Source organism: Adiantum capillus-veneris, chromosome 26, assembly GCF_014529385.1.
Source record: "Adiantum capillus-veneris isolate H3 chromosome 26, ASM1452938v2, whole genome shotgun sequence".
NCBI classification, from domain to species: domain Eukaryota; kingdom Viridiplantae; phylum Streptophyta; class Polypodiopsida; order Polypodiales; family Pteridaceae; genus Adiantum; species Adiantum capillus-veneris.
In genome coordinates this window covers 45,926,127-45,941,602 of record NC_140956.1, presented here as the reverse complement: position 1 = coordinate 45,941,602, position 15,476 = coordinate 45,926,127, and positions in this window count along the sequence as shown.

Genomic DNA, 15,476 nt, shown 5'->3' with positions numbered 1-15,476 from the left:
GAAATGAAAAAAAAGAGAAGCATTGCCAGGTCGCTGTGTGCTCGCTAGGTGGCTTGGAAAGTTGTGAGGCAAACAGGGAAAGAGGATGATGCGTAGCATGGAGGCAACACATGGCTTCGTGCGTGGCCGCTTACGGAGGAGCCAAGGCAACAATAGCAACGTAGCCATGTGAAAATTGATAAAGGAGATGGAAGGGCCCACGAATGCGCAAGGGAGGTGCAACTGCATCGTTGTATGTGGACTCAATTTTGAAGGTAATTGTTTAAGTGAAATCAAGGAAGAAGGGACACGGTGAGCCGGCTAGGGATCGTGCTAGGTAGGACAATAGACCCACAGAGCGAGGAGCAGTAGGGCAGGTGAGGGGGGACTCTCTCTGCTAGAGCTGCACACGAGACACTGTTTTCTACAATTCAATTCTATGTCTCGCTTTCTCTCTCTTGATGCAGGCCTAGCTTCTCTCTCTCTGCCACCCATGCTGCCCTACAACCTACACATTGGTCGGCTCTTACTATCCTACCTCATCTCCTACAGACTATGCTCATGGGTCAAAGGTGGGGGAGGGCGTGCTATACAGGGTCACGTAAGAGAGTTCAAGTTGCTTCAATGGGATAATCAAAGACGAGGAGTTGCAACCGGGGGGGGGGGGCTCTACTTTGTCCATTCAATGGGCATGGTGGATGCGAGGCTTGTGATCTGTGAGCAGAGGGGATGGAGAGGCCAATAGAGGGGATAGAGAAGTGGAGGCATTAGGGTAGGGAGTAAATACAAAAAGTGAATAGAGTTTTCTTTCTACTCTCTCTCTCTCTCTCTCTCTCTCTCTCTCTCTCTCTCTCTCTCTCTCATTGTAGCGTAAAAAACATCTCCCTCGAAGGGTCTGCGCCAACGTAGATCCTTTGAGGGAGGTTTTTTTATCACACATTGAAGAGCTTTAAAAAGGAAAATTCAATTTACTTTTTCATTTATTAGAGAGAGAGAGAGAGAGAGAGAGAGAGAGAGAGAGAGAGTTGCCTCTCAAAAACAAAATTGCTATATCCCTTTCCCCCCTCAATATTTGCACTTGAGGATGGTGGTGGCCCTAGAGGACATGGATGTGGTGGCAAATAGCCTTGCTGATAAGGAGCAAGGTCTTTTTGTGTGTAGGCTACACCACACGAATTGCCATAGAGTCATCAAAGGCATGCTGCACATTGAGAGAGAGAGAGAGAGAGAGAGAGAGGGTTTTCACATGCAAACAAAGGATCTAGACACTGGATTATTTTTTTATTGCATGCCCAATGAGAGGGGGGGGGGGGGGGGGGGGAGTTAGAAAAAGTGCAGAATAAAATTTAATGGATTATAGTAAGATTCTTCCTTTCAAGAAAGGCGGGGAGATAAGCATGCAATAGTCAATGCAACACAAACTTCTTGCATGCAATTGATCTTCAATTTTGTCTTTTGGAATCTTGGTAGATTCCTCATAAAATCTAAATAAAACTCAATGCAGATACTGATATTGGTAAGCAAATAGCAACAAATAGTTGACGGTCTCAATTCATAGCACCCTAAGACATTCACGATAGTCAGCAAGGTTGCCCCACGAGCAAAGAGTCGAAAAATACTAAGGTATACTATAATTAAGCAAAGAGTTCAATAATACTTAAATATAGTGCAATAGAAAGAGGGGGGGGGGGGGGGGGGGGTGCAAGGTCAAGCGATGATGCATGGAAAGGCCTGCAGACAACATGTCTACAATGTTTTAGACCAATGTTTGAGAAAAATGATTTTCACAAAATTAAAGAATTCTATTGGGCAATGTAAAAGCTATGAGGTTTCTTTTACTAGCTAGCAAAAAACACAAGAAAGAACAAGCTCAAGAGTTATCCAATGTAAAGCTTGCTAGCACCTTCCTCTTGCATATCCATTCTTGAATTTAGGCGCCATCTTTATGAGGTCTAGGGCCAATTTATTTAGCCTCTCAAATGAAGAAATGATTTAGGAACTCTTGGCTATGTGTGTTTTGATAAAGTGCCTCTCATTTACTCGCTCAACTTTATCAATGCTCAAAAAATTTCACTCTGAGTTTGAGATTCCTTGCTTAATTGGTATTAACTTATGGCTCTGTGTAAAAGTAGTGTTAGGTTGTCGAAGCTGGTAGTTTTACTTGTTTGCATGTTTATGCGCGATGAGCTGGATTTGCAAGTGGGTTGATTCTACCCTATTATGGAGTTCTTATGCTGGCATTACACATGGCCCCATTTACTGCAAAACGCCTTTCGATTGATGATTGGCCATGAAAGAGGGCTATATCTGCATTTGGATGTACGAGTTGTGGTTTACTCTCAGCTTTGATCATTCAATCCTATATAAAGGTGAGGGTTTTCCTCACTTACCAGGCTTATGTACATTCTTTCAGTAGCTGTTGTGGTGAGGTAGAGTTGTTTGAGTGACTGTACTATGCGTGTGTTACGCTATGGCTAAAGGGAAAGATAAGCAACAAGCTTTGGAGGTTCATTCTCTGGCTTCTTCTTCTTGAGTGGAGTTCTTTGGTTTGATGGGTAAAGTTTTAAAAGTAATACCTTTGGTAATTGAGAACTTAAGGACATTCCTAAATGTGTTGTGATGTGCTTATGACATGGGTTTGCTTGTGGTATGGATGGGTGACTCTGGTCTAGCTAGGTTTTTTTCATGATAAAATGAATATGGATGTGAGTAACCACCTTAAGGGGCTGGAGGTTATATCAGTTGAAGATGGTTCACTGAGAATTGGATTGGTGGGTTGCTTGGTATGATAAAACCTCTCATTGGTTTGTTTGATAAACATGCATGAAGGAATATATTTTGTGAAAGCCTGGTTTCATGTACATGTGCTGGTCTGGGACTAAATTATTTTTCCAAAGAATACCTTGGGAAGATATGCTAAGTAGACTCTTTTTGGATGAGTACTTTTTGCTGGTATGTAGATATGACCACTCTTTTCGCTTCATGGTTTTACTCTGAGTTCCTTAGCTCCATTTGGGTTTTGACCTAAGGCTCATCTAGGTTTCCAAACATAACCTCATGGTTTATTACATTTTTTGGTTAATTTGGACATGGACAATATGTCTAGGAACATAGACATGATCTGTTGTTTGTAGGTCTGCTTTATCTCCTTGTATCTTTTGCTACAAGGAGTAAGAGGGAGTCACTTTGGTAGGACCAAACTAAGGTATATACTTATATTTTTCTTTCTTATAAATTGGTTTGGGTGGCTCGTTACTGTTTCGGCATGTTACCTTAGCATGCTTGATTACTTCATATAGCGTCTGATTAGTGAGAATCTTGGGTTCCTCGAAAGTTTGTTGGAATCCGGGCATTTACTTGCTGGTGTTGCTCACGATTATGGCAGAACCTGTCACGGTTTTCTTGTATACAGGAGCATGTATATGACGGTTTTGATGCTAATAAAGCAAAAAATGATTCTTCTATTGTTATTATGATATATCAAGGTTTAAGCTGACTGTTCAGATGAGTACTATAGTCGATCCTATCAAGAGGATGCAGATCTCAAAAAATCTTAAAGAGGCTAGGGTAGAATATGTGGCCTAAGTTTGCAGCTAAGAACATGGCATGTTCTAAGAAGAGAGCCTTTCTCAATAGAACTTGCAAGAATAAGGAGATAAACTATAAATACCTTTAGCAAAGATTTCATCTAATACTAATCATCGGCAATTTGTAGGTTGTCGTATTTTTGTTTATGATGGTGTAATTGGCTACCAAAGTCTCTTGAAATTTCTCTTTCAATGATAAGTTCACTTGCACAAAAAAGTGTACCTTTGTGACATGGATAACAAGTAGGATGCCTGTGCATCACCTGCATACATTAAAGCCAATGCTAACAGAATGTTGTGTTGTTTCTATGGGTGCAGGTAAGGGCTACTCTCTTTGGTTCAACTTTTTGGTTGCTTTACTGTTTGGAAGATTGGCTGTTGGTTCGAAGTTTGTGAAGGAATTCTTACCTTTTAGGATGGTGACTTGTACCAACATGATGTTATTCATTTGTAGAGAATCATGCTATCTAAGTTTGTTTTGTACAATAACCTTGGATTTATCTGGGTACTTGGTCTTTGAACATGTATATATTCGTCTGTGGGTAATATATGTAAATAACTAAAACACACAAACACACACACACACATCTAAATTGAAAAGAACACCATTCATATTTATGAGATTTCTTGAAGATTACAATGTTGATAATCACTCTCACTATGAATCTACTTACTTGAAGCATTTCTAGAAGATTATAAAGATGCAATATCAATGCCAATATTGATAATGACTCTATCTATGAGTCTGCTAGCTTGAAGCATTGCTAGAAGATTAAAAAGGTGAAATGCCAATGCTAAGAAATTATCCCTCCATAACTTTCTCACTATCTTTAACATACTCAAAGGGTGGTTATACTTTTGAAACACCTTCATGAAGCTTGGGTCTTCCTTGCTCGTTTTTCTTCCATAACTCTATACCACTTTTGGGTAACCAATCAACATTTTTAGGGTGTGCTTTGTACTGCATTGATCAAAGGTATTGAATCACTCATATACAACCTAAATTGCAATAGCTTTGAATGATCCTCTAAGCTATCAAATCCATCTTAAGAACTTCTTTAAAAATCTTTTAAAATCTACCACCTTTTGTTGGAGAAAAGGTGCGGATGCATGCTAACACCTCATTGAACATCTTCATCAAATGTGGAAATTATGAAATAGCTTGTTTTCTAAGCTTCTTAGAAAATCAGTTGAGCAATGCATCAATGTCTTCATGACTGTGACCAACCATAAGGAAACCAAGTTGCACCGTGTCAAATACAGTATACTCCTTGTGCAACCAGCAGTGATAGACATACAATTATTATTTTTTGACTCAAGTTGCAACAACAATTTTCTTGGCAATGTCTTGAGCCTAGAGGCATTTCCTTCCTCGTATACATGTGCATTAGTAGGAAAGATTGATTGGTATAAAGCTAGATTATACATTATAAAGCTCATTCTCATTGTCTCTCTCTCTCTCTCTCTCTCTCCATCCATCCATCATCTATCAAACCTTATCATTTGTCAAGCCTTATTTCTCTTTCTCTACTTCATCTTCCCTTATGTCATCTCTTTCTCACTTTTTCTACCTCCTCTCTCTCTCTCTCTCTCTCTCTCTCTCTCTCTCTCTCTCTCTCTCTCTCTCTCTCTCTCTCTCTCTCTTTCACACACACACACACACACACACACACACACACACACACACGTGCATGGGTGTGTGTGTGTGTGCGCGCATGCGTGGCTGTGTGTGAACCTGTGTTTGTGTGTGTGGGATTTGGTGGGGTGGAGAGGAAGAGAGGGAGGAGGTAGGGAAGTAGAGACAACAAGAGTGAGAAGGGGGAAGCTTACCTACTCGTTGAAGCTCAATAGTTGCAAGAAAGTGACCTCAAGGAAAGTTTTGGAAAAAGAGCTCTAGTTGCCTAATTACATCACCATCAATATCACTATCGAAATACGTGTTTTGGTATATGTTGATTTTAATCCCATCAATAATAATAATGGTTCATATAGACATTGATGTTACCGACATTAATTCTTGCACCAGAAAAGTCACTCAAGACCATGAGAATATCATTTGAAACGGCTTGTAACATTCTGGTTTAAGAGGTGAGGCTGCTTGAAAAGATAAATATGTACGTTTATTCTAAAGCAACCTTTGAAGTATTTCGAGATAGGTGAATATCATGGGCACACAACAAAGTGCCTTACTCAAACTCAAAGAACTTTGGCATGGCTGCGGCGGTGACACTAGATTTTTATGGAAAAAGTACAAATAGGTACCTTTATAAGTGAAAGGTGTCATGCTTTAAGTTGTTGCATAGCCAAGGAATGCCTAAATTTGTGTCAAAAGGTGAAGATTCAAATGCCAAATAAATTTGGTGGCTCAGACTCCAATCATGAGTGATGTCTAAAGAATGTACTTTATTGCTCTTGTCTATAGTAGCTATTGTTGATCAATGCATAGGAAGCGAATGCAATCTCTCATAGACATGGCAAGGAGAGGAGCAGACGAGACGAGAGAGAGAGAGAGAGAGAGAGAGAGAGAGAGAGAGAGAGAGAGAGAGAGAGAGAGAGAGAGAGAGGCACCGATGGAGCAATCAAACGAGGACGTCCCCTTCAACCAAACTTGGCATAATCACGGCCCCCTTGAACAAAGTTTTACACTCTCATGACACCACGAGTTTTTGATATTGTTGACGACTGGGTCAACTACACGATATATCTTAACAAAGCCTTATTTTCTGGGAGTTATGGAATGCTAAGGACTATGGTCATAAACATCATTTGTAATAAGTAGCTAGTCTAGTTGCAGAAGCTGGCGTGCAATGGAACTTCCAGATTGTAAATACCAAGCCATTTGACCCCTCAAACTCTATTTTTGGTTAACCTAAAGTACCCTTAGTATATAACGTACCTAGATCATTTTTGTAAGAACAACTTAATCATAATAAAAATTTTTAATGTTGTTGTCTACTATGTGAGAGAGGAAGAGAGAGAGAGAGAGAGAGAGAGAGAGAGAGAGAGAGAGAGAGAGAGAGAGAGAGAGAGAGAGAGAGTGTGAGATTCATCCTGGCACTACTCCCCACTCGTTCATCGCATTGTAGATCCAACTTCACCATCGCACTAGCCACGGCAAGAGCTACGCTACAACGCCAAGCATCCCACACGGAATGGAAGGAATGCGCTCACGCATGTACAAACTATTTGCAATTGTAAGTATATCAAACAATGTCAGTTTTTTGCTTGCAAGTAGTAATTAAAACACGGCGACATAAGCTACGCATATGTACTCATAGATATCAGTTTTGGGAAATTCTGAAAACCGACTCTGTCTTTATACGCATTTTTTGTGGATGGGTTTAGAGCTAGGATTTTCAGTGTAGAGGCTTAGGGACAAGTGTATCCTAGTGAGGGGATGATGCTCCTTAAGTTTCGTACGATTTTGGCATGGTTTGATGAGTTTCCTTCTATTTGTGTATATGGGTAGGTGGTGTAGTTGAGAGCAGTGAGATTCTAGATTGTGGTTTAGTTGGCCTTCACAGTGTTATATGTGTAGAATGGTCTCATCCTGACAACCTAAAGAGATTTCCTCCATGTGCCTATCGTGTCATCTGTGTCCTCAATTGAAATTATGTTGATCTAGGTTGTGTTACATGCACTTTAAGTGTGGTGTGATTCGCTCTTGCAACATTGGCACCGTTGCCGAGAATACAAGGACTTAGGTAGGTATTCCTACTAACACTCGTGTGATGGTTGCTTGCTTTAGTTTCGGCTAAAGAAGTCATTTTTCTCAAGTGGATCTGGAAGAGGTTATTCCAAGATCAAGTGGATAGCCAGGAAGCGTGTGTCTTGCCGAGGGTCTGCGACTAGGTAGGTTAAGTTAGGATTTGTAGATTAGAGTAGTTGTTGGTGGTTGAGTGATTTATGAGGTGATAAAAGCATTTGCTAGTCCGTGTGTGGAATTGAAGCGTTTTTCTACTCATAGATGCAAAACCCCATATGATTTGTAGGAGTAGCTTTAGGTAAGTAATCTGATTTTGATCTACAGCTATTCATCACTGATTTATTTGCTAAGTGCTTGTTTGCAATTAATTAAAATCATTGAAAAGTGTATTTTTGAGAAGAAAAATGCAATAAAAAGAGTTTTGTTGATATTTTTGCATGGCTGATTGGTGTTGAGCATATAAGAGAGATGTGTAAGAGTTCTATGTACAAAAATTGAAATTATGTACACTTGGACATTATACGCATATAATGTCTCAAGGGGTATCTGGAGACCAAATTTGAAAAATCTGACTGCACCAGAGTGTTTAGAAGGGGGGTTTTACCCTAAGTACACATTGAAACTAGAGTTTTGACCAACTCTTGACACCCAAAAGACAAAACAGAGATGTCTAAAACAAAAAATAGAAAAAAATCATGATTATGAGCATATTTTAGCATGAAAATTGGTACAAGAGCTTAAAAACCAATGTTAGAGACTTGGGGATGCTTGTGAATGATTTCTATCCAAAAATTCATCAGGAGACATCATATGCGTATGATGTCTGAGGGGTGATTCTGGCAGCAAATTTGAACTTTTGACATTATACCCATCTTTTGCATGTTGTGTTGAGCACACCCAAATTTCATGTCATTTGGACATATAGACTGAAAATGGGACGATTTTACTCTTTCAAGGGAGTTCCTTGTAAAATTCATGATTTTGTGCAATTTTGGCATCCAAAATTTGCTGTGAGTACATATTCTTGTTCTACACACCAAGGGGCACCTCTGGTAGAACAAAAGTCCATTCTGACCACCTGGACATCATACGTGTATGATGTCTTAGAGGCCATATCTGAGGTCAGAAGTTACAGCGGAGTGTACCCTTGTCATCTATAGCATATAGGAAGCATATAGGCCAAATTTCATCAAATTTGAAGAGTTTTTGGGCTTTCAAAGACCATAAGACACATCTACGCAAGTGAATGCTTGTATTGGCCATAACTTGCTCAAAAATTGTCAAAATTGAGTTTTGAAACTTGCTCTGAGTTGCCAGTATAGTGAGAAACCTCTGGAGTGAAATTCACTTCATTCTGACCGATTAGACATCATATGTGTATCATGTCTAAGGGAACTTTTAGAGACCAAAATTGAGATCTGAGCATACCAAGGTGTAAAGCACCACAAGATAAGATCATAGACCAAATTTGGGCCAATTTTGAGCACATAGACAGTCTCAAGGCCAGATCTGATAGCCCAATTTCACTTTTGACCACATAAGGCGTTCGAAAATGATGTGTAAATCTTTCTTACAAAATTTCATCTCATTTGGATACATACTTTTGCACTTAACGAGATGTTTACAGATACAAGAAGGTAAAGGTGAAAAAGTAGTGATTTTGAGTAATTTTGACATCCAAAATTTGATGTGATCACATATTCTTGTTGTGTGCATCAAGGAGTACCTTGGGTAGAAATATAAGTGAAATGTGAGCAAAAGGACATCATACGTTTCTGATGTCTCACATGCCAGATATGGGTCAAAACAGACATTTGAGTATACCTCGGTGTCCTAGAGCATAAAAGACTTGTTAAGCACTATCTTGAGAGTATTGAGTGGGCTTGACATTAAGAAAGCTAAGATCATCAGGATAGAAAGCCATTCTACCAATCCTTTGGTAGATATGACCAGAGGTATGGCAAGCCAAGCTAGAAGTGTTGAAATGCCAATCTATCCACATTTTGACACAAGCTCGGCTACATTGCATTCATGGCTGTACCCAGATGCAACCATAGAACATGACTTTTATAGAGCTAGACATTTGGTCAATGAAGGACCACAAATACCTCCACCAAACATGAGAATTCAAAAAAGGGAGCCACCTGGATTCCCTTCTAGAGAGATAACGAGAGATGAATTGATCACAGAGAGGTCATACATGCTTCTCAAGGACCAATTCCCAACAGAATGACTAGTCCCTTCAAAGAAGAAACTGGGCATGGTAGAAGGCTTGAAGCAAGAGGAAGATTGGGAGAGTCTATGGTTAGACTTGTAGATAATCTACGAGTTAGACCATCTCAAATCCAAAAATGGGTAAATAGGTGATACTCAAGAGATAAAGATCCAAGAGATGATGTAGCGGCTTTAAGAAGAATAATTAGAGTAGAGGAAGTTTTGGATTTTGCGATACACTTTGCAGGATTTGGACTAACTCTGAAAGATGATGCGGCTACATGGTTTGACTCAGTGGAAAGACGAGATTTTGAGACTCTAGACGAGCTGTTTGAGGAATTCAACGAAGAATTCTCACAAAAACGCATAGCTCATAATACAGTCTCGCAAATCCACAGATTCAAGCAAAAAGAGAGTTAATCAATGCGCAAAGCTGCATTACGGCTCAAGAGATATGTCAAGTTTTGTCCGAGAGTTGAACTTCCTACGCAAGCATGATCAATGCTGATCTTTATCTAGGGGATAAGACATGCGGGTCTTCAAAAGGATCCACATATGATAAGGAGCTTGATGTTAAACGAATTGATCAAAGAAGCTCTTGGTATGGTGGATAACTGTGAGAAATATAAAGAAAATGATTGTAAGAGTCAAGAGGACGACACATCCTCTCAACACAGTGATTGACAAATGAGTCAGTCCATTGCATAACCAACGGCCCTATCAATCAAGGAAAGTTTATCAACGAAATGGCCAAGAGGTTATCTCCTCTTGTAAATGCTGACCCGAGGGAGCTTAAGTGGTGCAGAATTGAGAGAAAATGGACAAACCATACGAGAAGAGTGTTACTATAGCATGGAAAATGCTAGGGATAGGTATGTACAACCTATTCCAATGGCACCTACTCCAGCTAGATACGCTATGGGGAATCCGCCAGGACTAGTAGGAGTTGCAAGACCTTACCTTGTCTTCGGACAACAACCTCCACTACTAGGTGCGGTAGAATGCCTATAGACATGAGATACACAGCGATGTTAGAAACATCTAATAAACAAGCGCTAGTACCAGCTACAATGTATTATAACAACCAAAGTGGGTACTTCCATTCGAAGCAATAGAAGACGAGAGAAACACATGGAGTGGTGTGGCCGGTACAACCTCCACCTCTTGCGTTTTGACCTAAAGAAAGTAGGTATGAGATGGAAGAAAGGACATTGCGAATAGAGGCTTAACAAGGTCAATGATCTGTGGATGTGTGGAGCTTCGCAATGCCGAAGCTTAAAGTGAGAGGAAGGCATCCTAGAAAGGGAGATTGAAGATACAGATTACATCCTTGAACCCTTTCCTAAGGAAGAATTAGAGCCACTTGAATAGGAACACATCTTGGCTACTCTTGATGTGTGCGCGATTCAAGACGATCCAACAACAAAGTTTTGTGATGAAAATGGCTATGATGTTGTTCCTTACTTTGCAGTGAGTGTGATCCAAGAAAATGAAAACGAAGAAGAAAACTAGTTCTACAACTCTGTAGAACACTTGGAAAGCTTCAAGAAGATGCCGACAACAAAAAATTTGCACAACCCAACAGGTGACAAGAATGAAACTTTAACTAATGCACGGTTTTATGAATTTCCAGATCAAAGACCCAGGCACCAATGTCACCGCTATGGGAATAAAGTGCATCAAAAGTGGATTCCAAAATCTTTGGTGAAATTGCAACTACAAAAAGCATCCTCCTACGTGGCTCTTTTACATGAAGAAAAAGACTCAACCAAGAAGAACACAACCATGTCAACGAGCTAACAACGCTGTAATCAAGTGGATAGAAAAGTCATCCCATAAATAATAAACGAAGAGCAAGCAAACAATCAATTTTCATAACCAGTCAAACCATAAAGGGAAAGTTCTAGAATGCAACCTTGCTAAGGATAGCAGTGATAATGATGATTCTTATGACATCCCTTACCAGAAACTTAGGTCATCACAATCACTAGCAGCTTCCGTAACAACCAAAGAAGCCAAAATTAAAGAACAACAAGTCAGAACCAAAAAGTTTGACAAATCTATATACCAAAGAGCCAGATTGGCCAAAAGCAGGTATGGATCAAGAAGACAAAGATCTCGAATGAAAAATCACAAGATCTAACACCAAAAGGAACACAGTCGGAGCCTGCAAGAACATCTAACAAAAGCACAAAGTCCGAAGATTTCACAAATTGGATTTGGGTTCCAAAGAAGTTGACTCAAGCACAAAGAGGTCAGGAGTTCATTTGGATTCCAAAAAGGTTAAATTTTCAACTCCCAAAGTCTGAATCTCGTCCTCAACCAAGCGTATAAGGACTGAAGCAAAGACCGTTGAAGACTCACACAAAGACAAGGTGGACCGCAGAGAAGTCTCTTCAAACACAAACGAAGCAAGGACAAGTATGGGTTCCCAAATAAGCAATATCAACAAAACAACCAGTAATCACGAAGAAGTGGGTCCCAAAGGACACCAAATAAAACTATTGTAACTGCACCGCCGCTCAATTTCTTTAAATTTCTCCTACAATTAGAATACAGTTAGAAGAGAACCCACTATTGAAGAACTATACCAAATACAACAACCAACCACAGGGCTATACTTCCAAAGAAGCATCAAACAGATAAGTAAGCCTTCAAAAAGCTCTACAACCTTCCTTCAAGCAAACGGCACACGAGCTTCAAAGATCATCACATTGCTTAGAATAGGAAGCCTCGTCAGCAAATGCCAATAAGAAAATTGCTTATACCCACATCTTGCACAACATAAATATTTTCCATGCATTGAATGTGTATGCATAATAGGGTTACATTACAAGGCCTGCACTACCGTCTACTGTGTGTGTGAGAGAAAGAGAGTGAGCGTAAGATTCATCCTCATGCTACGCCCGGCTCGTTCATCGCATTGTAGATCCAACATTACGCTAGCCTCGGCAAGAGCTACGTATCAATGCCAAGCATTCCTCGTGGAACGGAGCGTACGCGCTCGTGCATCTACGAGCTATTTGTGGCCGTAAGTATATCAAACGATGTCTGTTTTCTACATGCAAGTAGTCATTAGAATCGTTGTGACATAAGCTACACATAGGTACTCATAGATTTCAGTTTTGGACACTTTCAAAATTCGGCTTTGTCTTTATACACGTTTGTTGCAGATGGATATAGAGATAGGGTTTTGAGTGTAGAGGCTTAGGGGGGACATCTGTATCCTAGTGAGGGGATGGTGTTCCTTAAGTTTCATACGATTATGACATGATTTGATGGGTTTCCTTCCATTGTGTGTATGTGGGTTGGTGGTGTAGTTGAGAGCAGTGAGATTCTAGGTTGTGGTTTAGTTGGCCTTCTAGAGTGTTGTATGTGTAAGATGGTCTCAACCTAACAAGCTAAAGAGATTTCCTCCGCGTGCCTATCATGTCATTTGTGTCCTCGATTGACATTCTGTTGATTTAGGTTGTGTTGAATGCACTTCATGGGTGGTGTGATTCGCTCCCGCAACATATATACTTGTCAAACCGTGAGTTTTAGGTTTTGTCACAACCTGGTGCTACTAACAAGCGACCATCATGCAACGTTTATGGTTTACGCCTAAACCCTAGAGTTTTTGGTATACTCTAGCTAACCTCGGGTTTAGGTTTACCCGTTAACCTTGTGAGTAGTGATGTATCTTGTTCTATAGCTCTGTTATCAAACCTCTATCAACCACAACACGTGCGGTCTCTGGCTGAGCACACTTCAAGTCCAAGTCCACTTCAGAGAGAATGAGAGTATACGCAGGCGCGTTGATGGAAGAAGTGAGGTTATAGATGAGGAAGAGAATGTCGTTGCCAAACTATTAGTTGATGTGATTGTAGTCCATACAAGGGTAAACGACCAAGCAGGTGAGGATAATGTAGCGGATGCCATCGCCATTCCTTAACTCCTTCATGACCTCTTCTTCGCTGCAATGGTATAGCTCAAGCTCCTTCTCACGATCTCTTCTTGACCTCCTGCTGCACAATTTTCCAAGCTTGAAACCAATTTTTGCTTAAAGTTGAGTACTTGTTTTAAGCCAAGTAAGTTGCGTCAACTTATTTTACACATGCCTTTTCTAAAAACATTTTTAAGTTTATAATGTTTTGTTTCGTAGCAAACAAAGTGATTTAGTTAGTTAGTTTGTTTGTTTTTGTTTTTCTTTTCTTTTCTTGTGTTCCTTGCTTTTATAGTTCTATGAGTGCTTTATTCCCTCTTATAATTCGTGAGTTCAGACTTTTCTGAACTTATGAAGATATATTTTTTAGTCATCTAGCGGACATGCAAATCTTTTTTATTTTCTTCTGAGTGGTGATCAGCTGTTGAGCTTCATGAAGATATATTGGGAGGGTGTGCATACCCCAATAGCTACCGATCTTATACTATGTGTCGATGTGATTTTATGTGTGTATTACTTTTATTCCTTGTTTTAAATAGATTTTTTTATAAGTAATGGGTTTTTTTGTAATTTTGGTTGTATCATGATTTCTTGTGTAGAGCTTCTTTTTTTCTTGATTTTGGTTTGTTTGAGTGTTATGTCTTTTATTTTTTATTTTATCTTGATTTATCTATTTGTTGTTTTTTTGCTTTTGATTGTGTGTGTGTGTGTGTGTGTGTGTTTGGTTGTTGTTGTGAAAAAATTATAAATATAAATTTGTAGATTGCATGTTTTTAATAAATAATACTTTTCTTTTGAAAGTCTTAAAAAATAAAAATAACATCTTAATTTGGGTCCCTTGGATCAAGGGTTTCTTGTGTGGTTTCATGAAATATATCTAGACATAGCAAGGAGAGGAGGAGAGAGAGAGAGAAGGGGGGGGGGGGGGGGGGGGGGAGGGGGCACTCATGGAGCACAATAAAAAGAGGATTTTCTATTTATTTTTTTGAGCCTTATATAAGTTCTTACAACAAGTTCACATGGACTTTGGCCGCCCAAGTTGGGTTGACTCTACAACTAATTTTTTGAGGACAAAGCCAAATGTACTCAATGTTTTTGTAAACACTTTTGTAGTTTCAATAGAAGTTTTTGAATATTTATATCGAATTATTTTCAGCATTACTGGTGTGAATTAGTATATTATACTATTTCTTCCATTTATTCACATGTTTAACACTAGTTTGGTACAAAAAAGACACTTTAGTGCCCATTTTCATGAGCTTAAATAAAATGGTACATGAAATCTAGAAAAGATCTCAAGAAGTGCTTTGGCAAACTATTAACCAAAGTACTCATAAATATGTCCCCCCCCCCCCAGCCCCCACCCACAAAGCCAAACTTATGTACACAACCTTAATAGTAACTACACATGAAAAGCATCTGCACAAAACAACAGTTGATGTTGCACTAAAACTCGTACCCTAGTCTAAGAAAAAATGAGCAGGGTGCACGTAATAATCCATGGAAACTATTTATATATATGCTTGAAATTTTTGTAAGTACTCTCATGTGGAAAAAAATCTTTGTGACTAGAATCGAATATAGCATGTTGTGTGGATCAAATATGCAGAATTTGTGAATTCAATTAACTACCACATAAAACATTTAGTTCATCTATAAACAATTTGCAACATTTGTGAATTCAAGTAATGACCACATAAAACATTTAGTTCGTCTAAATTTGCATTGCCTTATGTGGCATATATAATAGATCTACCACTCCATTACTAAAAGTGATACTATTTGATGGTTATGCAAGCCACATTTGCTGATTTATGTAATATCCCAAAATTTACCCATGTTAAAAATCTTATTTATATTTATAAAAAATTAACTGTAAAATAATGTCCACCTTTGGATTTGTTTATTCATCTCATTAATTTGTATACAAATCCTCATGTGGACACATTTGGCAAATCTATACGCACACTTTCATTGGTTTTTCTTAACAATGGTTGTTTCTAGAGAAATTATGCACTATAAATTTTAACAAAAGAGCTTGAATTACAAGATTTCTCTGGGTTTA